Raw genomic sequence first — 26,607 nt, 5'->3', positions numbered from 1 at the left:
CTCTATCCAAGCCTTTCACTATTCGGTAAGTTTCAATGAGGTCCTCCCTCATCCTTCTAAACTCCAGCGAGCGCAGGCCCAGTGCCGACAAATGCTGTTGAAACTTAATGCTGGATAAATAAATGGTCACTCACTGGCAACTTTGTCAAAGTACTTACCACTTGTTTATTCGCGCATAATTATTCTAGTATTAAATTAAATGATCTCTCATTTGATTATTTAGGCTTATTTAGGCTTATTTGTTCCAGTCCTAGTTTCAAATCAAATAGTTATTTCTGCTCTCAGAGCAGTTGGAAATTGGACTAGGAATGAAGCATTATGGTTTGCGATGCACTAGGCTTTAATTTCTGTTTGTGGAGATATCGATTTGTTGTTAATAAGATTCAGTCATTTGTTCTATTTTAAATTGAATTGTAGGTAATTTTGCAGGTTGAATTACATATTTTAAAAAGCACTACCATTTTTGCTCGTACTGATCTTAGCGGGAGCCAGGGTATATTTTCTGTTCTATTCTAAATGCACACCATGTTCTATTGCTGCAGCACACTGGAGATCATAATATACTGTGTGCATCGTGATTTAAACTCATCGAGGACAAATAAGAGAAAAATCGTGCATCTGGGTAGAAGAATGGTGAGAATTTTGGAAGACTGACAGGAGTCTTGTGGGGCCAGAAAATGATCTTCCATTAGCTTTACTCAAGCCTATTCATATCCTCTTGTTCTACCTCCCATAAACCTATTCATTAAAGCGCTGTGGTCTCACTGCTGGGTTCAATCTGACCTCCACTGCCGGCCTTGTGGAGGTTGCACGTTCTTTCTGTGACCTCGTGGATTTCCTTCGGGTGATTAGTCCCCCACCCACCCCCCCCCCCAACAAAACATTCATTGGCTGCTGTATAAGTGTATAATGCTTAGTGCAAGGTAAAGTCGATCAAAGATAGTCCGAAAGTCTCTAATGAGGTAGATAGTAGTTCAGGACTTCTCTCCACCTGCGTCAGGTTGATTCAGTTGCCTGATAACAGCTGAGAGGAAACTGTCCTTGAATGTGGAGGTGTGCGTTTTCACACTTCTGTACCGTTTGCCTGATGGGAGAGGGGAGACGAGGGAGTGGCCAGGGTGCAACTCGTCCTTGACTATGCTGGTCGCCTTGCTGAAGCAGCGTCAAATGTAGATGGAGTCAATGGAAGGGTTTGTGTGATGGTCTGGGCGGCGTCCACAATTCTCTGCAGTTTCTTGCGGTCTTGGATGGAGCTGTTCCCAAACCAAGCTGTGATGCATCCTGATAAAATGCTTTCCACGCCGCATCTGTCGAAGTTGGGCTTCGGGTTCCTAAATGGAATTTGAATCCATAAATGTTGGACTCGAATGTGACAGGTGGGGAAATGAATGTGACTTAAAGTTGGGAGTTTGGGAATAAAACAAAAGTTATTAAACTTCCTTTTTCCACTCCGATTTCGGCACAGATCTGCTTGTAAAGAATATATGAAATAGCTTATACTAAGACCAGGGGACTCTTTATTTCAGTGAAAATGTTTTGCTGTTGTTATCAATATAACTCCATATTTGTTCATAATAAATTCAGTATTTTATAATCCATCATTTTTAGTCCTGATTAATTGAGCATGAGCATGCTTGCATTTGAAATGTATTTATCTCAATACATTTCTTTTGCTGACATAGATTATGATCCCACTAATACCTGTGAAAACAAGCGCTGAGAAGCAAAGTGGAACTTTTCGAATACGAAAGTTAGAGGCTCCTTGAATGAATGCAAAGAAAGGCCAGAACTCAAACAATATACTCTTGCTATTGATCACTCTTCATTCACCCTTAAACAAATCCTGCTGGGCATCACCCATCGCCCACAGTTTGTTCATCTAAATCTCAGTATTGTGATTGAATTATACCTTTCACAGTCACTTGCTCAATCTCCATGAATACAGTATGAATACCATACTGCAGATTCACCTTTAATATTCTGATGCTTTGACTTTACAACTTTCAATGAGGGGGGACCTCATTGAAATTTACCGAATAGTGAAAGGCTTGAATAGAGTGGAAGTGGAGAGGATGTTTCCACTAGTGGGAGAGTCTAGGACTAGAGGTTACAGCCTCAGAATTAACGGACGTTCCTCTGGGAAGGAGATGAGGAGAAATGTCTTTAGTCAGAAGGTGGTGAGTCTGTGGAATTCTTTGCCACAGGAGGCTGTGGAGGCCAAATCAATATATATTTTTACGGCAGAGATAGATAAATTCTTGATTAGTGCGGGTGTCAGGGGTTATGGGGAGACGGCAGGAGAATGGGGTTAAGGACGGAGAGATAGATCAGCCATGATTGAATGGTGGAGTAGACTTGATGGGCCGAATGGCCCAATTCTGCTCCCATCACTTATGAACATGAACTTTTCCATTCCTAGCTTGGATTAGGAGGATTTTGGTTGCTCTTCTGGTATAAAGTGCAAGGGCTTGTGGTACTGTAGCTCATTTGTGGTTACCTGTTTCAAGGTGATATCATTCAGGATTGAATGGTTGGAATGTTCCATGCATAGTGCTTTGAAAACAAGGTCATTCATTTGGCTTATTCTGTCTCTTCTTCCTGATGATTGTCTTTGTAGCTCTATTATGAAGTGTGCTTGAATGTGCTTTGCTTAAAATTGATGATTACATTAATTATCAAAATGGTCATTGATGGTGATGTGATACGTTGCATTCAAATAAATATGATGAACATTACATCATATTTGATCTTGTACAAAGGCTGGCAAATCATCTTGGGTAACCATATTTAATTTACTTAGGCAGAAATAAGTCCTGAATACTCACTGGGATTCTGGGCATTCTAGCAGTCTGGGCTTTCATTCAGTTAAGCTCCTTGCTTGGTGCATCAAAAAGCATGTAATCAGACCAGCGGGTGACAAAAGTTTGCTAAGATTCACGGCCCTTTGGGTGTTTTTAATTATGTGCTGTATTTTCAATGCTTTATTTTTCCCCACTTTTTTTAATTTAATGGTGCCTGAGTTTTCAAAATGCCAGAGACCATTGGCATGTTCAGTTTAAATACCAGATCTGTTTGACAGTGAGCCTGAGGGGATGTACTCATTGGCTGGTGAGGCAGATTCTGTCATTCGTGCAGGAAGATGCACAACATTTACACCAGGATCTCCTGGAGGAGCTTCACAGGAGGAGGAGGGGGTGCCTCGGACTTACTGCGGGGAAAAGGACACTTTGCAGACAGGGGAATGTTCTGCTGATACAGATCATGGATCAGTGGAGGATTCCCACCTAGGGCTTCTGATAATGTTTGCTTAACATGTTTTTAGTTTAGAGACACAGCGCAGAAACAGGCCCTTCAGCCCACTGGGTCCACGCTGACCTGCGATCCCCGCACATTAACACTATCCTACATCCACTAGGGACAATTTTTTTAAAACATTGACCAAGCCAATTAACCTTCAAACCCGTACGTCTTTGGAGTGTGGGAGGAAACCGAAGATCTCGGGGAAAACCCACGCAGGTCACGGGGAGAACGTACAAAATCCGTACAGACGGCGCCCGTAGTCAGGATGGAACCCGGGTCTCCGGCGCTGCATTCGCTGTAAGGCAGCAACTCTACCGCTGCGCCACCGTGACCGCCATTCATTTTTTTTCACCAACCCCCCCCCCAGGATTTTCTTTCACCTCCCCCCCCCCCCCCCCAGATCAAAGCAGTAGTTAGATTATTTTAAAATTACAAATTGAGATCTAACTGCGGAATAATCATTATATTATATAAAATCCTGTGGATTATTTTTGTAGTCAGAGAATACTCCGCTGTTGAAATTGTAACACTTTTTTTCGCCTTTTTCACTTCATGCATAATGCACGTGACAGACATAACATACTTGAGAAATTTTAACTGTGTTGCATCATGCACAATGTTTTCTATCTTTTTAGTGCGTTACAAGATCCCTGTTTGATTTTTGCCACCAGTAATGAAACATCAAGATAAACTTGCAGATAAGTGCGCGGTGATGCATTGTCAATTGTCAACCCAGTGCTGGGCCTTCACAATGAAAGTGTTGTAGAGCAGAGGGATCTTAGGGTGCAGGTACATAGTTCCTTGAAAGTGGCGTCGCAGGTAGATAGTGTGGTCAAGTAGGCTCTCGGTACATTGGCCTTCGTCAGTCAGGGTGTAGAAGTTGGGACGTTATGTTGCAGTTGTACAAGACATTGGTGATGCTGCATTTGGAGTGTTCAGTTTTGGTCACTCTGTGCTGTAGGAAGGATGTCATAAAAGTGGAAAGAGTGCAAAGAAGATTTACGAGGATGTTGCCAGCACTTGAGGGCCTACTATAGTGAGTGCTTGGGCAGGCTAGGTCTTTAGTGCTTCGAGGTATATACAATTACAAGGGGAATTGATTGGATAAATGCACAGAGTCTTTTACCCAGAGTACAGGAATCAAGAATCAGGGGACACAAGTTTAAGGTACGAGGGAAATAGTTTAATAGGAATTTGAGGGGTAAGTTTTTCACACATGGGGTGGTGGGTAAATGGAACAAGCCAGAGGAGGTAGTTGAGGTACTGTTGGGTACCATAACGACATTTAAAAGATATTTGCACAAGCTCATAGATAGGAAGGGTATATAGACATATGAGCCTAACACAAACAGGTGGAACTAGTATAAATGGGCAATTTGGCCGGCATAGGCAAGTTGGGCCGAAGGGCCTGTTTCTGTGCTTTATGACTCTACTTATGACTCTCTAACTGCTTGCCAACAATGATTTAAAAATGTCCACTTAGGTTAGAGGAATTTCTAGGCAGACTATTATTCAAATGAAGAACGATTGCAGATAAACGGTACAAAGGGATCAACATTTTTTTGTGCAGAAATCACAAAAGGTTAGTATGTAGATGCACTGAGTGATTTGGAACATTGGTCTTGATTGCAAGAGGGTTGGGATTTAGAAATAGTGAAGTGCTGTTGTAATTGTGTAGGACACTGGTGAGGCTGAGTCTGAAATACCGTGCGCAACTTTGGTTTTCTTGTTTAAGAAAGGATACACTAATGTTGGATGTCCCAAAGAGATTAAATCAGCCAAGTCCTAGGCTAAGCATGTTGTTCTTTCATGAGCAGGTAAAGAAATTAGTTCAGTATAACTTTGGTGTTTCAAAGAATGAGGGGTAATCTTATTGAAACTTGTAAGATCCTTTTGGGGGCATGACAGGATAGTTATCGAGATGTTTCTGTCCGTAAGTGAATTTGGTATGAGATTCAAATAGTTACAGGATTAGAGGGCAGTCATGTCAATCTGAGGTTTAGTTTAGAGATGCAGCGCAGAAACAGGCCCGCGCTGACCAGCGATCCCCGCACACTAATACTATCCTACACACACTAGGGACAATTTACAATTATACCATGCCAATTAAACTACAAACCTGTATGTCTTTCGAGTGTGGGAAGAAACTGGAGATCCCGGAGAAAACCCACGCAGGTCACGGGGAGAACGTACCAACTCTGTACAGACAAGCACCCATGGTCAGGATGGAACCCGGGTCTCTAGCTTTTTAAGGCAGCAACTCTACCGCTGCGCCACCTTGCCACCTTGAGTAACAAATTCTCCCAGAGGGTGGTGATTTGCTGAAATTTTCAATCCCAGGACATTGTGGAAATGAGATCATTGGGAGCATTTATAAAGGAAGTAGGCCGCCATCAATATATTGAGTGTTGGGGCAAGCTTGAGGAGATAAATAGCCTTCTCCTGCTCCAAACACGTTCTTGCATTCAGCTGGACTCTTGAACATCTGAAGTTTAAAATAGCGAAGTGTCAGATTTCTGAGTCACACCAATTCATCGATCTCCATAAAGAATGTAACAAACGGTGTATGTATGGTGCTATAGGATGGACGGCGATCACAGGTGAGGGTCTCCAGTGTGAACTTGCTCCAGCCACTCTTCTATGAGCAGAGGAATTTAACTATGATGGCAGCGCGGTGGCGCAGCGGTAGAGTTGCTGACTAACAGCGAATGCAACGCCGGTGGGCCGAAAGGGCCTGTTTCCGCACTGTCTCTAAACTAAACTCTGAACTAAACTCTGAACTAAACTCTAAACTAAACTCTAAAGTAAACTTTAAAGTAAACTCTAAACTAAACTGAATTAAACTCTGAACTAAACTCTAAACTAAACTGATCTAAACTCAGAACTAAACTCTAAACTAAACTGATCTAAACTCTGAACTAAACTCTAAACTAAACTGAATTAAACTCTGAACTAAACTCTGAACTAAACTCTGAACTAAACTCTAAAGTAAACTCTAAACTAAACTCTAAAGTAAACTCTAAACTAAACTGAATTAAACTCTGAACTAAACACTAAACTGAACTAAATTCTGAACTAAACTCTGAACTAAACTCTAAACTAAACTGAATTAAACTCTGAACTAAACTCTGAACTAAACACTAAACTAAAACTAAACTGTATACTTCGACATTTACAACCTGAACAATATTCTGGTTTTTTTTTGTTTCCAACAAAAATGTACCTTTAAGATACTCACAATGAATATCCTCTCCCACTCAGCCCCAACTTCAAAGGTTGTGTGTGTGAGGATGGAAGAGGGTGATAAATGAAACACACAACATAATTCACCTGCCAACTCTGCATGGACTCACTCTCATTTGTACAATAATAGCTATTGGCGCATTGAATTGCCTGCTGTGGGGAGATGGGATATTTGATTAATGTATATAAGTGTATTTAAATCAGGCTCCCTTGGCCCACTTTGATAATTATTGTGGCTGTGTAGCTTTCTCAGGATCGGGAAACCCAAGGATACAAGCTGTGTGTTGCCAATGTTATTTTATAGATTAACAGTTTGTGGGTTGGGTGTGTGTGTGTGTGCATGGCCTTACAATGGAGCCCTTTGGCCTCAATTCAAATCTTCTCTCAGACCTCCTGATGGTTTGGATCAGTTCCCAAGGAGGCCCAGCAGCCTGCTGCCATGCCTCGGATCCAGGCTGTTTGTCTGGCCATGTGGTTGGGAGACTGCTAGAAATGTAAATGAGGGACTGCAGTCATGATTACTCGGACAGACCACAACTTTCGGGCTTCCTCAGCCTGACCTACACTCTCGGTGTCTTTGAATCAACCTCTTCAATAAACCCAGGGCTCTTGTGCTGGTTGAAGAGCAGTAACGTGCAGTGGGCAGCACAGTGGCACAGCGGCAGAGTTACTGCCTTACAGCGCCAGAGACCCGGGTTCAATCCTGACACTGCGGGTGCTGTCTGTACGGAGTTGGTACGTTCTCCCTTTGACCTGCGCGGGTTTTCCCCAAGAGCTCTGGTTTCCTCCCACACTCCAAAGACGTACAGGTTTGTAGGTTAATTGGCTTGATATAAATGCAAATTGTCCCTAGTGTGTGTGTAGGATAACGTTAATTCTACGGGGATCATTGGTCAGCGTGGACTCGGTGGGCCGAAGGGGCTGTTTCCACGCTGTATCTGTAAAGTAAAATAAAGAAAAAGAGTGCTGTGGAAACGCAATTGACTGAGTGTTGGGAGGTGTGCAGAATTATACTGGGGATGTTGCCAACTGTCCCGTATTAGCCGGGCCATCCCGTATTTTGGGCTAAATTGGTTTATCCCGTACGGGACTGCCCTTGTCCTGTATTAGGCCCGTGGGAGCACTGTAGGCCCGGATGCTATAGGCCCCGACACTGTAGGTCCCGACGCTGTAGGTACCGACAGTTTAGGTCCCGACACTCTAGGTTTCTGACATTTTGGCTCTGGACAGTCTAGGTCCGGAGGCCTGGGTGCCACCTAACGGAGGTTGCGTAGCAACCCGCCTCCCAGCCCTGGCGGCCGCCATAAGTGGAGCGGGAGCACGTGGCCGCTGGCTGGGTGAGGTCATGGGCATGGGGTGGTGACGTCACTTGTCCTGTATTTGAGATGAGATAGTTGGCACCCCTAGATTTGGGGGTGGGGGGGGGGGGGGGGGGTTGTGGTCGGTGCTGTGGGTGATGCAGGCTGAGGCGAAGAGGTGGTGGTAGAAATATTAGAGCAAGGGAGGTCCCAGATTTCCTGTTAAGAGACTGAAAACAAGCCTCTTCTGGTTCTGGCCTTGACAGGTTTGACCTTGCACAGAAAATTCTGCAGCAATTCTACTTTGGTTAGAATCACAGATCCATCTATAATCATATACTCTGAGGATGCGCTGCACATTTAGAGAGGAGTTTGCTAGCTTCAGGTTTGTGACCTCACAGCTTGCTATACAATATGATATGATAGAACTTTATTTATCCCAGGAGAGAAATTGATTTAAGGCAATTTTTTCTCAGGTCAGGGTAGTAGGGTTGCCAACTTCCTCACTCCTAAATAAGGGACAAAGGGTGACGTCACCGCCCTGCGCCCCACGTGACCTCACCCAGCCAGTGGCCACGTGCTCCTGCTCGACCAATGGCGGCCGCCCGGACCGGGAGGCGGGTTGCTACGCAACCTCCGTTAGGCGGCACCCGGGCCTACACTGGGACTACAGCGGCCCCCGGCCTACAGTGTCCGGGCCAATAGCGCCGTCCGAGCCTAATACGGGACAAGGGCGGTCCTGTAAGGGACAAACCAATTTAGCGCAAATACAGGATGTCCCGGTTAATACAGGACAGTTGGCAGCCCTACAGGGTGGGGAAGTGGTGATTTGATTTTGATTTTACTTATTTCATTGGTGTGGTTTCTGCCAACTGGTATGGGTTAAAATTGAGAGCCATGTTAATCTGCAGTGCGATCAGCGATTATAAATAGCAGCAACCCGACTCTCTCACATTAACAATTTGTGCTGGTGCCTGAATGGGAAGTATTTGAATGTCTTTGGAGAGTCATTATCTGCAGGCCTCACGCACTCCCATGTAATTCTTGTTGTAGCTCAGCATTTCCCTGTAGGTGGAAGAAATCAGCTTAATCCAAAAATATGTCGACTAATGAATGACTAATTCCTGAAGCGCTTTTATCAGACAAGGACCAGTCTTTACATTTTAAATCTGCAGGCAATTTTCTTTTAATCTGTCTATTTTGCAAAAGGTTGAGTTTTTTGTTCTGTTGTATTGAAGGCAGAGCCCATGATGGTTCAGTTCCTAATCTCCTGGCGTCCCGTCATTTCTGTCTTGCACAGCCCACGTGATTGCCCGTGTCCTGACTTCCCAGACGGTAGATGGCTAGAGGCAGTCCTTTGAGCTTGCTGGTTGAACCGACCCAGCAGGCACTTTGCGCTGCTCGAGCCGGGCCTGGAGGTTCAGTGGAAACCTAAATATGCTTTCGCTTTTTCTTTTTTTAATTCTCTCTTGGCAATATTGTCCCTTTTTTCCTTCCTCCTGCCCCCGAAGGATTTGAATTCTCGTCCAACAAGTACCAGATGCCTTGTAATGCCTCGCACATTTGCAAGATCTGCTTCGGATGGCAAGTGCTGGAGCATAGATTATGTTTGTGGATTTATTTGGTCTGTTGCTGTGAATCATTACAATGAAAATTTAAAAAAAAATAGCAATGCAGATCCCAACAGAAGGTCATAAATGATAGTAGCAGAATTAGGCCATTCGGCCTATCAAGTCTACTCCGCCATTCAATCATGGCTGATCCATCTCTCCCTCCAATCCCCATTCTCCAGCCTTCTCCCCATAACCTCTGATACCCGTACTAATCAAGAATCTATCTATCTCTGCTTTAGAAATATCCATTGGCTTGGCCTCCACAGCCTTCTGTGGCAAAGAATTCCACAGATTCACCACCCTCTGACTAAAGAAATTCCTCCTCGTCTCCTTCCTAAAAGAACATCCTTTAATTCTGAGGCAATGACCTCTGGTCCTAAACTCTCCCACTAGTGGAAACATCCTCTCCACATCCACTCTATCCAAGCCTTTCACAATTCTGTACAGTTCAATGAGGTCCCCCCTCATCCTTCTAAACTCCAGCGAGTACAGGCCCAGTGTTTGACCCAACCCTCATTATTTAGTGTGTAAGAAAGAACTGCAGATGCTGGTTTAATCCAAAGATAGACACAAAAATGCTGGAGTAACTCAGCGGGACAGGCACCATCTCTGGAGAGATGGAATGGGTGATGTTTCGGGTCGAGACCCTTCATCAGACTGGTTAGGGGAAAGGGAAACAAGATATAGATGGTGATGTGAATAGATAAAGAACAATGAATGAAAGATATGCAAAAAAGTAAGGATTATATTATCTAATCTTAATATTAATATATTAATATTAAATGATGATAATATAATCTTATTTAAGACTAAATAAATTAAAGCTATGCCTCTTTAATTTTTATCGAACCAAGGATTTTAATAATATTCATAATTGAGAATAGTTGAATTTTTTAACTGTTAGCAGTTGGCTGAGCCAATTTGATTGCTTTCATGATCTTTTCGAATGAAATATATCATGGAACTGGCTTTGCCTTTATTTCTTCAGATTTAAGCAGTTTGTTTATTGTATAATTAGTTTAGTTTATTATTATTGTCACATGTACCGAGGTACAGTTCCGTGCTGTCCAGTCAGTAGAAAGACAGTATATGATTACAATCAAGCCATTTACAGTGTATAGATATATGAGAAGGGAATAACGTTTAGTGCAAGATAAAGCCAGCAAAAGAGGTAGATAAACTGTGTAGGAAGGAACTGCTGAGGCTGGTTTAAACCGAAGATAGACACAAAAAGTTGGAGTAACTCAGCGTGACAGGCAACATCTCTGGATAGAAGAAATGGGTGATGTCTTTGGTTAACACATCTTTGGTTAAGATCTGAAGAAGGGTCTCGACCCGAAACGTCACCCATTCCTTCTCTCCAGAGATGCTGTCAGTCCTTTTAACCATTTAGATTCAAATCAAATACTTTGCAGTAAAATGTAACATAGAATATACAACAGTACTGCAGAGGAACAGATTTATCGGCTCAATATCTGTGTTGACCATGTTACCAATTTAAATTGCACATCTGTCTGCATATGGTCTTTATCCCTCCCCTGTCCTTGTGCCTAACTAAATGCCTCTTAAACATTGCTATTGTAATTTAGTTAATTGAATCACACTTAAGTGCAAGAATGGCATGACAGAAATGTATTTGTAAAGTGTCCCACCAGTTATCCAAGTGGGAATTCCCTACAAAACCCTGAATCATGTCAGCATCCATAAGTGGTGTCACAGCTGAGACCTCTTATTGTCTGTGCCTAACATTTAGATAATTATTGACACTATGGGGATGAAGTTGCTGGATTAGGAGCCAGAGACCTGGACTGTTGATCCAGTCGTCTGCTGATCCAATATTCACATCCCAAATGCAATCTGAGGGATCTAAATGTAAGTAAGTCTGGAGTAGAAGTAGTACAGGCAACCACCATGTTATGTGTGGGAAGGGACTGCAGACACCAATTCCATTTTACATTTTGATCTATTTCCTTTGATGTCTCATTTTCTTTTTTTCACTTAAACTTTTATTGATTTTTTCACAGAAATATATACAAAACAATACAACACCATCAACATAAATAAAATAAAATAAGAAAAACAAACAACAACAAAAAGAATGAGACAGTGTGGTACACTTACCAAATAAAAAATTAAAACGTAACAATGATTGGTTATCTGGAGATATTTCAATATTCGCACAAACATACCATCTAGTTCTATATAACACAATCTTCCAATGTCTAGCTAGGCATTTATCTAGTTGGTGTCATGGCTCAAATAAACGATCCATTTTTCCCAGATCTTCTCAAATGAATTCTCCTTGACTCTCAAGAGATATGTCAGTTTCTCCATAGTAAAGATTCTAGCCACTGTTCCTGTTTTGGACTGTTTCATTAAGCCACTGCCTGGTAATGGCCTTCTTACTTGCTGCAAGTAAGATGTCTCATTTTCACACCTTACACTTCCTTATCCCCGTGGTCTCCCTCTCCCCTGACTCAGTGTCTGAAGAAAGGTCTCGACCTGAAACGTCACCAATTCCTTCTATCCAGAGGTGCTGCCGGTCCCACTGAGTTGCTCCACACATTGTGTCTATCTATCCCCATGTTATGAACATTTGCATTGTGGAAATTTACCCGTACAGAATTCACAGATTACGACTGGAAACGGAGGTACAGAATAAAATTCTCTTGTAGTGTTTATGTGGGGGAAAAATAAATAAGCGCATAATGAGAAAGAAACAACAAGTGTTGTCTATTTTTATGTTTTCACCTCATGTTTCTTGATGCATGCTCAGATAATGTGGTATCTGTTTCACACAGTAGGTTTATTTTACTGTCCAGAAGTTTTTTCAAGCACTTTCCATTTTATTTACCATCATGCAGCCTGAAATAGGGCCAGCAACTTTATGTGAAAGTTGTGAACTTAAACTACTGCTACTACTTGTTGTGAGGTATGTCATTAACCTATGTTGACCACGTTTGATATGCATTTAGAACTGTAATGCCTCCATTTAAACTAAAGGCTGGAAGGTGGTAAACAACATGTTGGAGTAACTCAGCGGGACAGGCAGCATTTCTGGATGGAAGGAATGGGTGACGTTTTGGGTCGAGACCCTTCTTCAGACTGAGAGTTAGTGGAGAGGGAGATGCAGAAAAGGAAGGGTAAGGTGTGAAAACGAGACATCAAAGGAGATACAAATCAAGGAAAATGTAGAATAGTTTTCCCCGGATTCTCAGTCTGAAGAAGGGTCTCGACCTGAAACTTGACCTATTCCTTCTCTCCAGAGATGCTGCCCGTCCCGCTGAGTTATGGCGGCAATTTGTGTTTATCTTCAATGTAAACCAGCATCTGCCGTTCCTTCCTACACAAGGTGGTAAACAACTGCAGTCTTGCCTCATCAGATGCGACTGCTGGTCACTTTAGAGATTGCGTTGTTAGTTTCTAAAGCAAAACTCTTAAGTGGGCTGCATTGTGAACCAGCAAGAACAATACCTGTTATTACTGCTGAGAGAAAAACATCTTGTAGCAACACATCTCCACCTGTGACATGAGATTCAATAGGGAATATGGTTGCATGTTACAGAATATCATGATACGGACTGGTGTCTAGTAATGCAACTCCTCTGAAATGTAAGGTTTGCCTTTATTAGTTTTTTAGTAACCTCAAAGATGCTGGAGTACTGTGTAGGAAGTAATTGCAGATGCTGGTTTACACCGAAGATAGACACAAAATGCTGGAGTAACTCAACCGAACAGGCCGCATCTCTGTATAGAAAGAATGGGTGATGTTTCGGGTCGAGATCCTGAAAAAGGGTCTCGACCCAAAACATCACCCATTCCTTCTCTCCAGAGATGCTGCCTGTCCCGCTGAGTAACTCCAGCATTTTGTGTCCATCTCTGTCTGGAGTAGTGTACGTTAATGTTTCTAATCTTACCTCCTGAAGGAAAGGAAATCTACAGTTCTTAATTGGTGTGAACTATACATGTCTCCAAACTCACAAAAGTGGTTGATTCTTCATAATGAACAGTGGTACGATAGACCTGCTGCTGAACATTTCCAGTGAATGGGGTCCAATCTTGAACTCCACTGCTGTTATTGTGGAGTTTGTGCATTCTCCAGTGCATTTGAGTAATAGATCGGGTAGATGCACAGTCTTTTACCCAGAGTAGGGGAATCAAGGACCAGAGGACATAGGTTCAAGGTGAAGGGGAAAAAATTTAATAGGAATCCAAGGGTGAACTTTTTCACACAGAAGGTGGTGGGTGTATGGAACATGCTGCCAGAGGAGGCAGTTGAGGCTGGGACTATCCCATCGTTTAAGAAACAATTGGACAGGTACTTGGATAGGACAGGTTTGGAGTGTTAAGGTCCAAGCGCAGGCAAGTGGGACTAGTGCAGCTGGGACATTGTTGGCCAATGTGGGCGAGTTGGGCCGAAGGGCCTGTTTCCACACTGTATCACTCAATGACTCCATGTGACCATATGGGTTTTTCTCAGGTGTCTAGTTTCCCACCATATCCCAAAGACCTGCATATTGGTAGGTCAATTGACCACGGTTTATTGTCCTTTTGCAGGTGAATGGTAGAATCTGATGGGCATTAATAGGAATGTGGGGAAAATAAAATTTGGATTAGTTTACGTTTAATTGTTGCCATGGACACTGGGCCGAAAGACCTGCTTCTGTGCCATATGTCCGTGAGTTTGCATTCTGAAATGGCCTGCAGTATAACTTAATTCATGGGTCAATTAGTGATGAAATCATGTTGGTCTTGTGATATCCGCATGCATCATTAACATCCAATAACAATTAAAACCTAAAGGAATGAGAAGTTGACATTTATAACGTATTGGCTCCCTAGGTAATAGACATGACTTTTGAAAAACTGATTTTTCCGCAGTCTCACCCATACATTTTAAGGTATTTTTCAAGATGATGATAAAATGTCCCATGGTATTTTCTGCAGAATGTGGGTCTGCATTAATTGGTTCAATAAACACGATTTAGATCATAGCTTTGTCGACAGTTTATATTTGTTTAGTATTTTTCAATAACCTATCTCGAATTGAAACGATAAAGTATTTACATAGAAACATAGAAACATAGAAAATAGGTGCAGGAGTAGGCCATTCGGCCCTTCGAGCCTGCACCGCCATTCAATATGATCATGGCTGATCATCCAGCTCAGTAACCTGTACCTGCCTTCTCTCCATACCCCCTGATCCCTTTTACCACTCCCTCTTAAATATAGCCAATGAACTGGCCTCAACTACCTTCTGTGGCAGAGAATTCCACAGACTCACCACTCTCTGTGTGAAGAAATGTTTTCTCATCTCGGTCCTAAAAGACTTCCCCCTTATCCTTAAGATGTGACCCCTGGTTCTGGACTTCCCCAACATCGGGAACAATCTTCCCGCATCTAGCCTCTCCAACCCCTTAAGAATTTTATATGTTTCTATAAGATCCCCCCTCAGTCTTCTAAATTCCAGCAAAAGAATTGAAAGAGAATTACGATTGTTATCGATAATTAAAATCAACAATGTAAAATGTTGAAAACATTCAAAACACTACGAAAGAATTGGAAGTTTTATTCCATTCAGTCTCAAGGTCAAGAACCACAATTCTATTAAATGAGGACTGCAATTCTATTTTGTGAGCACAACAATTGGAGATGGGAACTCCAAACATAATGGTATGAAAGAGTAAGAAAATAACTGCAGATGCTGGTACAAATCGAAGGTATTTATTCACAAAATGCTGGAGTAACTCAGCGGCACAGGCAGCATCTCAGGAGAGAAGGAATGGGTGGTATTTCGGGTCGAGACCCTCTGTGACCCTCTACCTTCTGTGGCAAAGAATTCCACAGATTCACCACTCTCTGTGTGAAAAAATGTTTTCTCATCTCGGTCCTAAAAGACTTCCCCCTTATCCTTAATCTGTGACCCCTGGTTCTGAACTTCCCCAACATCAGGAACAATCTTCCCGCATCTAGCCTCTCCAACCCCTTAAGAATTTTATATGTTTCTATAAGATCCCCCCTCAGTCTTCTAAATTCCAGCGAGTATAAGCCTAGTTAAACTATAGTTATAGAGATGGACAGTCCACGGTGGTAACAACCATCTCACTTTCCAGGCAAGAATAGAGTGATGATGGTACATGTTTCTATAATTCCTGCAAGAAAATCTAAAAGACCGAGGCCCATAATTTTCTGCGGTAGTCCAGTGATTGGGATCTGTTGTTGGTTCAACTTGCCTTTTCATCTTTCATTACAACAATATATTGTACAGCAAGAAACGACAACATGAAGATTCCACAGGGCAGTTGGGGTCTGTTTGGACGAGGCAAGCAAAAATATGATTTATTTTGGGAATTCACCTTCATAACTACCAAAGCCACTGAATGGTTCAATATGTTCAGCTTTAGTTTCAGGTTTTGCAGCCTTTTGGCTGTAGTGCAAATTTAATTTTGTTGTTTACGTGGGCTAAGCCGTGCACTGTTATGGAGTCCAGATACTTGTTGGGCAATTTACTGCATCTTTCTACTTGCCTTCAGGGTGCCCATCTGCCACTGAACAGTTCACTGGGTTAATTGGAGACTAGACGGAATATTTATAGCAAGAAAATCGCTGATGTATAAACCAGCCAAGCCATTGTCATGTATTGTTAAAAGGTTGTGGAAGTATGCATGCATTTGTTTATCAGTGAATAACCACTGAAGTCATTTTATTGAGACCAATTTAATGTCACTAATGCAGTAACTGGTACATAAGATGCATTAAGAGTCAACAGTGTTAAATTGCAGGTCTTGATTTACATCATCATCACAGAACAAGTTTAAATATTTTAAGCAATGACGATAATCTAGTTTAGAGTTGAATATTAATTGCCAGTGGTGGGAAATCTTGTAAATAATTAAATGAAAGAAGACTACAGCTGTATTAACCAAAATAATGCATCTTTCTGGAAATAGGCAGTAATTTGTACATCCCAAACAATACTGTATTACTCTATAATCCTCCTGGCTCTGTAAAAGGAAAACATTTGGTTAAAATATAGACATCTAAGAAAAGACGGTGGAATGGCCGTAGTGTTGTGCAGGAGATTGTCTGAATAATAACAGAGTCGCTGAAGATACAGAAGAGATGGGATAGACTCAGAGAGAGGGACAGCATGCAAACTGGTCCTTTGGCCCAACGAGGAAACTCTGACCATCAACCGCACATTCCCAATAATCCACAATTCTCATCACCTCTCCTCAGATTCCATTCACTCACCTACATCTAGGGCCAATTTACAATGGCAATCTGTACATCTTGAGGATGTTGAAGGATATTGGAGGAAACCCAAGCAGGCACAGGAAGAATTTGCAAACTCCACATAGACAGAACTCGTGAGGTCAAGATTGAACCTGTGTCTCTGTCACTGTGAGAGAGCAGCTCTTTTGTTGTGCCATCATATAACATATAACAGAGCTTTATTTGTCATTCGATACCGAAGTACCGAACGAAACTACATAGCAGTCATAGAAAAAAAGAACACAAGACACATAGCCCCAACACAAACGTCCATCACAGTGACTCCAAACACCCCCTCACTGTGATGGAGGCAACAAAACTTCCACTCTCTTCCCCACGCCCACGGACAGACAGCTCGTCCCCGACCGACCCGCACAGTCCCCGCAAGGAGATGGAAGTCCCGGCGGCCGAATCACACCGGGCGCTGAAACGTCTCGCGGCCGAGCCGGGCGATGAAAGGCCCCGCGACCAAGCCTTGCGCAGCTAAGTCCCGTGGCCGAGCCGCACCAGCGATGAAAAGTCCCGCGGCCGAGCCGCACCAGCGATGAAAAGTCCCGCGGCCGAGCCGCACCGGGCGATGTAAAGTCCCGCGGCCGAGCCGCACCGGGCGATGTTAAGTCCTGCGGCCGAGCCGCACCGGGCACTGTTAAGTCCAGCGGCCGAGCTGCACCGGGCGATGTTAAGTCCAGCGGCCGAGCCACACCAGCGATGTAAAGTCCCGCAGCCGAGCCGCACCGGACGATGTTAAGTCCCGCGGCCGAGCCGCACCGGGCACTGTTAAGTCCAGCGACCGAGCCGCACCGGGCACTGTTAAGTCCAGCGGCCGAGCTGCACCAGCGATGTAAAGTCCCGCGGCCGAGCCGCACCGGGCGATGTTAAGTCCCGCGGCCGAGCCGCACCGGGCATTGTTAAGTCCAGCGGCCAAGCCGCACCAGTGATGTAAAGTCCCGCAGCCGAGCTGCACCGGGCACTGTTAAGTCCCGCGGCCGAGCCGCACCGGGCGATGAAAAGTCCCGCGGCCGAGCCGCACCGGGCACTGTTAAGTCCAGCGGCCAAGCCGCACCGGGCGATGTAAAGTCCAGCGGCCAAGCCGCACCGAGCGATGTTAGGCCCCGCAGCCGAGCCGCACCCCGCGCCGTGAGGAAGAGAAAAGTTTCCCCCACCCCCCCCGCCACCCCCCCACCCACACCACCCCCCCCACCCACACCCCCCCCCTACACATACACAACCCAAAAAAAAAAAATACAAAAACCATCCCAACACCGACACACAACAAAAAAAAAGGAAAAAAGACGAACAGACTGCTAGCGAGCCGCAGCCGTTAGGCGCCGCCACTTCCGCTTTGTTGCCCAATGTGGGAAATCTGAATTGGAGGGCAAGAGAGTATGGGGAAGGAACCTTGGAGATGGTAAAACTGTGGAAGGATATCACTAAAGGCACGAGAATTATTCATACAAAGCCTTGGCGAACAACATAGGTCAGCTACGAAGTGTGATGTCTGAAGGTCACTGAATGCTGTGAAAAGTCAATCCTAAAGCACGTCACGTGTTTGAGGTGTGATAATTGAGGCGAATCCCACTGGTATTAGGATAGATCCTTCAGATTATATGCCCAAAGCATGTCATGTAGATGTGAAGGGAGAAAAATGATTTTGGTTTAGAGATACATCGCGGAAACAGGCCCTTTCGGCCCACCGGGTCCGCGCCGACCAACGATCCCCGCACATTAACACTATCCTATACCCCCTAGGGACAATTTTTACCTATACCAAGCCAATTAACCTACAAACCCGTATGTCTTTGGAGTGTGGGAGGAAACCGAAGATTTTGGAGAAAACCCACGCAGGTCACGGGGAGAACGTACAAACTCTGTACAGACGGCGCCCGTAGTCAGGATCGAACCTGAGTCCCCGGTGCTGCATTCGCTGTAAGGCCATTGACGATTGGAATGGTGGGCAATGGTGTAGAAGAACGTTGCAGACACCCCCTCTCCCCCAGGAGGGTATAAAGAAAGCAGGGGCAGAATTTCAGAATAGGGAGTGGCCCACATCAGACAGGTGAGGAGTTATTGCCTCTCCCTGAGATTCATGAAATTCTCTTCAGCCGAGGGCTATGGAGGCAGAATCCTTGGATATGTTCAAGGCAGGTTTTGACAATATCTAAACGACAAGAGATATTGTCATGAGGGGAATGGGGCGATAGCAAGAAAGTAATATTCAGGCCAAGTATGGATCAGCCATGTCTGAAGAAGGGTCTCGACCCGAGATCAGTCTGAAGAAGGGTCTCGACCCGAGATCAGTCTGAAGAATTGAATTCAATTGAATAAGTTTATTGGCCAAGTATGTACACATACAAGGAATGTGCCTTGGTGCTCTGCTCGCAAGTAACAACACGAACATACAGTAAACAATTAAGAATAAAACATAAAACATTAAAACATTAAGAATAAAACATTATAGTTTAAACATGTGAATGAAATAAAATACCAGAGCAAAAGGAGGCTACAGACTTTTGGTTGTTGAGTAGAGCTACTGCTCGTGGAACAAAGCTGTTTTTATGTCTGGCTGTGGCTGCTTTGACAGTCCGGAGTCGCCTTCCAGAGGGAAGTGCTTCAAAGAGTTTATGGCCAGGGTCTCATCCTGAAACGTCACCCATTCCTTCTCTCCAGTGATGCTGCCTGTCCCGCTGAGTTCTTCCAGCATTTTGTGTCTATCTTCAGCCATGACCTTATCATGCTTAAGGGGGAGGACTAGTCAATTGGAGGAAGATGGTGAGATTCAAGGACTTTGAAAGGAAACAAAAGTTCCTGATGTGAGTTGTATGTGTGGAGAGATAACAAAGTTGAGTTTTTATTAAGGTGAGGCAGAGGTTCACCTGCACCTTCTCCAACCTCATCTATTGTATCTGCTGTTCCATGTGTCAACTTCTCTACATCGGCGAGACCAAGCGCAGGCTCGGCGATCGTTTCACTGAACACCTCCGCTCAGTCCATCTTAACCTACCTGATCTCCCGGTCGCACTTCAACTCCCCCTCCCATTCCCAATCTGACCTTTCTGTCCTGGGCCTCCTCCATTGTCAGAGTGAGGCCCAGCGCAAATCGGAGGAACAGCACCTCATATTTTGCTTGGGTAGTTTACACCCCAGCGGTATAAACATTGACTTCTCTAACTTCAGATAACCTTTCTCTATCCCCTCCCCCTTCCCAGTTCTCCCAATGGTCTTACTGTCTTCGACTACATTCTATCTTTGTCCCGCCCCCCTGACATCAGTCTGAAGAAGGGTCTCGACCCGAAACGTCACCCATTCCTTCGCTCCCGAGATGCTGCCTGACCCGCTGAGTTACTCCAGCATTTTGTGTCTACTTTGAGTTTTTATTAAAGTGGAACAGGGTTTTTAAGCAATTCTAATGGGCACTGTTATGTGCATCATAGTATTTTTAAATATGATGAAGATATCCATTTTAATGACTTTGAATGATAGTTTTTCCTTGTCAGTATTGACTCGCTCTGTCTGAAGGCCTTCCCATGATGGTCATTGTGGTGAACGGGACTTTGCAAAAGGAAACATTCATTGCAATAAATACAAACCACAAACATCGGGAAAACAGTCAGGAGTTGAGATTTTAATTCAAAACAAAATGTTATTATTCAAAACATCCAGCCGGAGTTTGAAATGGCCAGAGTTTGATGAAAACTGATGAAAAATTAATATTTTGCCAAAGGTTGCGCGAACAATGGGCAATGCAGCAAGGCAAATGGTTTTAGGAAGTGACTTCCATAGTTTAGTTTAGTTTTGAGATACAGCGTGGAAATGGGCCCTTTCAGCCCACCGGGTCCGCGCCGACCAGCGATCCCTGCACATTAACCCACTAGGGACAGCTTTTACATTTACCAAGCCAATTAACCTACATACCTGCACGTCTTTGGAGTGTGGAGGAAACCGGAGATCTCGGAGAAAACCCACGCAGGTCACGGGGAGAACGTACAAACTCCGTACAGACAGCACCCGCAGTCAGGATCGAACCCCGGTCTCCAGCGCTGCATTCGAGCAACTCTACCGCTGCGCCAGGAGGAGGGTCTGAAGAAGGGTCTCGACCCGAAACATCACCCATTCCTTCTCTCCTGAAATGCTGCCTGACCTGTTGAGCTACTCCAGCACTTTGTGAATAAATACCTTTGATTTGTACCAGCATCTGCAGTTATTTTCTTACAAATGGTATTAGGAAGTGACTTCCATAGTTCAGGATTGTGCTGAATGAAGGTTATGCAGCTGCGAGCAGGCAATGAAAGTGAGGAGACGTGAGGCCAAGTGGAATGACTGTACTTCTTGTGCTGCAAGACTGGCAAAAGATTTAGGCTTGAATGGAGAGGCAAGGTCACACAGGGACTTTGATAATGACCGAGAGCCTCTGGGAAGGCTGAACAATTGCAGGCGTTTAATGAATAGGATGCGGTGAAAGGTGAGATGCGAGTTGTAGGCTTCTGATTGATATGAAGTCAACATTGAAGAGGAGATAAAAGGTTAATAGTGGAGGTATTAAAGTCATTTGAGGGTTTTGTGTTCAAGCAGGAATAAAAGCTAAAGCAGGTAATATTTCAGAGCTTTGTAACAGCGGTGTGGAAAGTGAAGCTGAACTGAGAGTCTGGCAAACCATTAATGCAAACACCCAAGGGAGGGCTGGAATGGGAGGCATTGAGGCAACATTTCTGTCTAGCACTTGTGCTTCACCAGCATTGGGTTGGATGATGCTGATGAACTGATGTGGAGCAAACATTAACTTTTGCCTGTGATAATCGCATATTGGAAGAATCTTAGTGAGGTGGCATTGAGGCAACAGGGTTATGAGACCCATTTCATGCCTCTGTCAGATGGCACATTCTGATGACTCTCATCCCCAGCAAGTAATAAACAACATCTGAAAGGGAAAATAAATTGTGTCTTGACATGATAAACATTATACTGCATCTTCATAAAAGGTTATCAATGCCAGATCACTGCTGCAAATTTTTTTTTTGGAAGAAAATATATTCTAAGAAATATACTAAGAAACAGTACAGTACAGGAACAGGCCCTTTGGTCTACACCATCCATGCTGAAGATGATGCCAAGTTAAATCAATCTCCTGTCTGCGGGTGATCCATATCCCTTCATGCCCTGTAGATCATAGTACATAATAATAATAATAATAATAATAATAATATATTCCTTTATTTGTCCCACACCGGGGAAATTTGCAGTATTACAGCAGCAAAGTGGATAGCAAGAGACATTCATTATAAATAAAAATAAAGATAAGGATAATTGTCATCATTTACTGTGTTTTTTTAAACTGTTAACTGGTCTGTTGACTGGTCTGCTGGGAGCAGTGCTGGTTGTGCAGTCTCACAGCAGCGGGAAGGAAGGACCTCCGATATCTCTCCTTCACACACTTGGGGTGAAGGAGTCTGTCACTGAAGGAGCTACTCAGTGCATACAGGAATAGGTCCTTCAGCCCACAGTGTCCATGCTGAACATGATGCTAAGTTAAACTAATTTCTAAAGGCATGCAGTTTTAGCCACTCATCACCTGTGAGGCAGGTCTGATTAAGATTCTTGAGAAGATCCATCAGTTCTGTCCAAAGAACATAGTAATGCAAGCGATAAAGAACAATGTTTTAATGAATTAAATTTTTATTGAGGGTTATCCATTTTCTTTAAATACCAACAGTAATCAGAAAATTCTGAAAATTGACAATGTACAGTAATTCAAATGCTCTATTGACCACTGTACTTTTTAATCTTTTAATCAAAACCAGTAATTTATATATTTCACTGTTGTGCCAAATGTTCATCTGTTAGCAATTCTTTTATGGCAAGTGGTGAAGCAATTTCCCGATTGGCAAACACCATCTTAAAAAAAAACCCTGATTCTTCTTGCACGTCTCAGACTGCACTGCCTACATTTTTTTGTGAAAATGTACAAAACGCCAAAAAATAGCCTATTTCTGATCTTGTGAAACAGAATGTTTGTGAGATTGATTTGCTGAGCTTGTATTTTCTGACACGGTGCATGACATTGTAAAGGATTAGTGTCTCCACTCCAAGAGATGCACTTGACCGGGTACAATTGAAATTAAAATCGTCATTGGGGAGGGAGGATGTGTCGCCAACTCCCAGCCAGCCACTTAAACAGATGAGAGTGCAGCAGTATGGTTTCATAACAATAATGGCAGCTCACCATTACCCACCCCCACTGCACCCCCACCCCCTCACCTCGTCCAGCCTTCTAGATATTTCTGAGGCTGCTGTGCTGCTAACGGTACTGTAAGAGATTTTTAACTTGCAGCAGCATTCAATCCTACAGAGCCAATTGGGTGTATTTATTTTGTGCGTGAGAGGGGTGAATTGGGCTGCGTTAGTATTACAATGCGGTCATCTGAAAATAAAAATTATGCAGTGCAGGCTATCAGCTGGTAAGATCGTTTGGAAGTGGTTGTATTAGAATTAGGAAAAACATTTAAAATGAAAGTCATTGTTAAAAAAATGGATTCTGCAGGGATGATGGTGCATTTCAATTTTAGTTCATAGCTGACTGGAATGATTTATTTTGCAGATTACGTCTGAAGATTTTCATATCAGAAATTGTGAAAGATCTGCTCAGAAGGTACGGTCCTTGATTCTTTCTTAAATGAAAATGCAGAATGATTGTTAAAATATTCACTGTCTTTAGAAATGAGGTACTCTAAATTTGGCTGTTCATTCTATGAATGTCTTTCATGATGAACCTCTGTGATTGCATTTGCAAATATGAAAGACTATTATTTTGAAACACCATTATTTTATTGGGGAGGAAGAAATCTAGATTTTGTTTCCTTTTGTCATTTTCCCCACACAACCTGTCAGACAGCAAACAGAATACTGTAAAAATCAAAATGGGGCATTGCATAGTTAAATGGAAATTATGGGCTAATTACAAAGAAATGGGATTTTTGTTAAATTACGTTTTAAATGTTATTAAACCATAATGATGCCACTATAATTTAGTTAGTTTTGAATTGTAAAAAATTGTGTAATTTTTATCCAGCAAATCTCAAAAATAGTAAGCAAACAAAATGTAATCAAACAGGCTTATTTCCCAGTTTGTTTCCCATTACTTGGATCATTTGAAGCTTCCAATTCGTGTTAGCATTTCTTAGAGTGAAGTTTAGAAATGTTATATATATGTGGGTATGCATATATATATATCTGTGTGTATATATGCATATGTGTAAATACACACACTGAACTTTTTTTTATCGTTAATTATATTGTTTACAGTGCACCTTGTTTACATATTCTGTTGTGCTGCTGCAAATAAGAATGTCATTGTTCTATCTGGGTCATATGACAATAAAACACTCTTGACTCTCGAGAAATAGCTTATGGTTTATACTTGTATGTGCCGACTCCTGAGGACTGTAACCTCTTCTCCCTCAAGCCTGCTTTTACTCCAGCTCCGTTCATAATTCAGGCACAGCTTTTGTCCTGTGCCCCACCCTTCTCCCCATCTACTTAATATTGCAGGCATTCTCCTAATTCTCAGGTAAAATTCTGCCTCTGCCATGCAACATTACAGATGTGAAAGGAAGGCAGGTAAGAATGTGATTGGGTTCAATTGTGAAAATCCTTCCAATCAAAGAACTGGGAAGCACTAGACAGACATAAAAGGCTGGAGTAACTCAGCGGGTCAGACAGCAACTCTGGAGAAAAGGAATAGATGATCTTTTGGGTCGAGACCCTTCTTCAAACTCTAAAGAAGGGTCTCAACCCGAAACGTCACCTATTCCTTTTACTCCAGCTTTTTGTGTCTATATTTGGTTTAAACCAGCATCTGCAGTTCCTTCCTACACAACTAGGAAGCACTCACTGGCTAGACTTCTGCTGTGTAAATAACTAATCAGATTAGATAAGGAGATTGCCTGTGTCCTTGAAGTTGTGCCCTTGTATAAATCAACATTTCAGGAGAGGAACATAGGAAATTAGGAAGGGGGGAAATAACGTCTGTACTGGCTGATGTAATTCAACGTAATAACATTGAACAGAGAAACTATTCTTGCTCATTCAGTGGATAAATGGTTAACGGATTTTATAACTTTCGTTCATTATTTTGTTCAGTATTTTAGTGCGTTAAACACTCATATGTGTAGCATTTAAACTTGCAAATTGATCAGCTGATAAATTGCACAACTCTGCCAAATATTTGGTAAAAACTTTATGACTGACTTGTGTTAAATCTAGCGGGAAATCTTCATTGGCTGAAGTCTCATTGATTCTCTAATTACCAAAGAGTAAAATAAATATAATAAATAAAAGAACCCTTTTTGATCTTTAATATGTGTGTCTAATTTTCTATTTTGAAAAATATTTTTACTGGTTTATTTTAATAGGCATGTACAAGATGTGATCTGTTTTAAAGTGTTTCAAATTAGATTATCACCTGGATTATGTTTAAAAGTTTTAAAAATATGTGCTATATTGAAGTGACTTATTTTAACTATTGGAAAGGAAGAATCAAGAGAAACCAAAAAGTGAAAGCTTAAAACAGATCACGGAGCATCTTATAACCAAATAATATGTCTTGTCTATTAAATTTGTGCACAATGTAAATACCGATCAATAATCTAGGATTTGATCGGATTAACTATGACAACTCATTGTGTCAACGGGATGATTCATCTTGTTTATCGTGTTTTTGATCTACTGGAGATTCACTCATGCCTATTACATTTCATTCCCCATTCCCCTCACATCCGGAATCTTGGAATCATCTTTGATCAAACCCTCTCCTTCGACAAACACATCAAACACATCACCAAGACAGCCTTCTTCCACCTCAAAAACATCGCCCGTCTCCGTCCATCCCTCTCCTCCACAGCTGCAGAAACCCTCATCCACGCCTTCATCACCTCCCGTCTGGACTACTGCAACAGCCTCCTCTATGGCTCACCCTCAAAAATCATCAGTAAAGTTCAATACATTCAAAACTCCGCTGCCCGTCTACTCACCCAATCCCCGATCCGTGACCATATCACCCCTGTCCTTTACAAACTCCACTGGCTCCCCATCCCCCAGGGAATCCAGTACAAAATCCTCCTCATGACCTTCAAAGCCCTCTATAACCTGGCCCCATCCTACCTGACTGACCTCCTCCACAGATACACTCCCACCTGCACCCTCCGCTCTGCTGCTGCCAACCTCCTGTCCCCCCCCATCCGGACCAAACTCAGATCCTGGGGGGACAGGGCTTTCTCCATCGCTGCACCCACCCTCTGGAACTCACTACCCCAAACCGTCAGAGACTCCTCCTCACTCACCACATTCAAAACAACACTGAAGTCTCACCTGTTCAGCACTGCCTTCAACCACTGACCGTCACCTCACCTTCTGTCTCCTTTTTCTGTTCGTTTACTTATTTATCTATTTATTTTCTTCTCTATGTTCTAGTAATCCCTGTAAAGCGTCTTTGAGTGTTTGAAAAGCGCTATATAAATGTAATGCATTATTATTATTATTATTATTCCTCTGAATCTGGATTTACAAACTCCTTGGAGCTCATCTGTGAAACAAGCGAGAGAAAACGATCCATGTTTGTCCAAACTCTCCTTATAGCTAATTCCCTCCAATCCAGGCAGCGTTGGGTACACCTTATGCAACCCCTCTAAAACCTCCACATCCTTCCTGTAATTGGGCAATCAGAGCAGTACACAATAATCCAAATGAGGCTGAACCAAAATTTTATAAAGTTGCAACATGAATTCCCAACTCTTCTACTCAGCTCCCCCAATGATGAAGGCACATGTAGTAAGCAAAATAAGTTGGGTGGTGGAAAAATGGACAGGTACTTAAAATAATAATGTGAA

At 42.9% G+C, this 26,607-nt stretch overlaps 1 protein-coding gene across 21 annotated transcripts in view; it reads left to right on the top strand.

Moving 5' to 3' along the window:
- Window positions 1-26,607, top strand: part of LOC144596077 (microtubule-associated protein 2-like) — a 280,705-nt gene that overhangs the window by 84,126 nt on the left and 169,972 nt on the right. For 18 of the 21 annotated variants that reach the window (XM_078404207.1, XM_078404210.1, XM_078404216.1 and 15 more), the window contains exon 3: window positions 23,322-23,372. The gene's annotated coding sequence lies outside the window, so the exon portion shown is untranslated. The other 3 variants (XM_078404209.1, XM_078404212.1, XM_078404211.1) reach the window with 2 other exon arrangements.

The sequence above is a fragment of the Rhinoraja longicauda genome, chromosome 8 (genome assembly GCF_053455715.1).
Source record: "Rhinoraja longicauda isolate Sanriku21f chromosome 8, sRhiLon1.1, whole genome shotgun sequence".
NCBI lineage: Eukaryota > Metazoa > Chordata > Chondrichthyes > Rajiformes > Arhynchobatidae > Rhinoraja > Rhinoraja longicauda.
The sequence above is the reverse complement of the archived record's forward strand: the minus strand, read 5'-3'. Positions and strand labels throughout refer to the sequence as shown.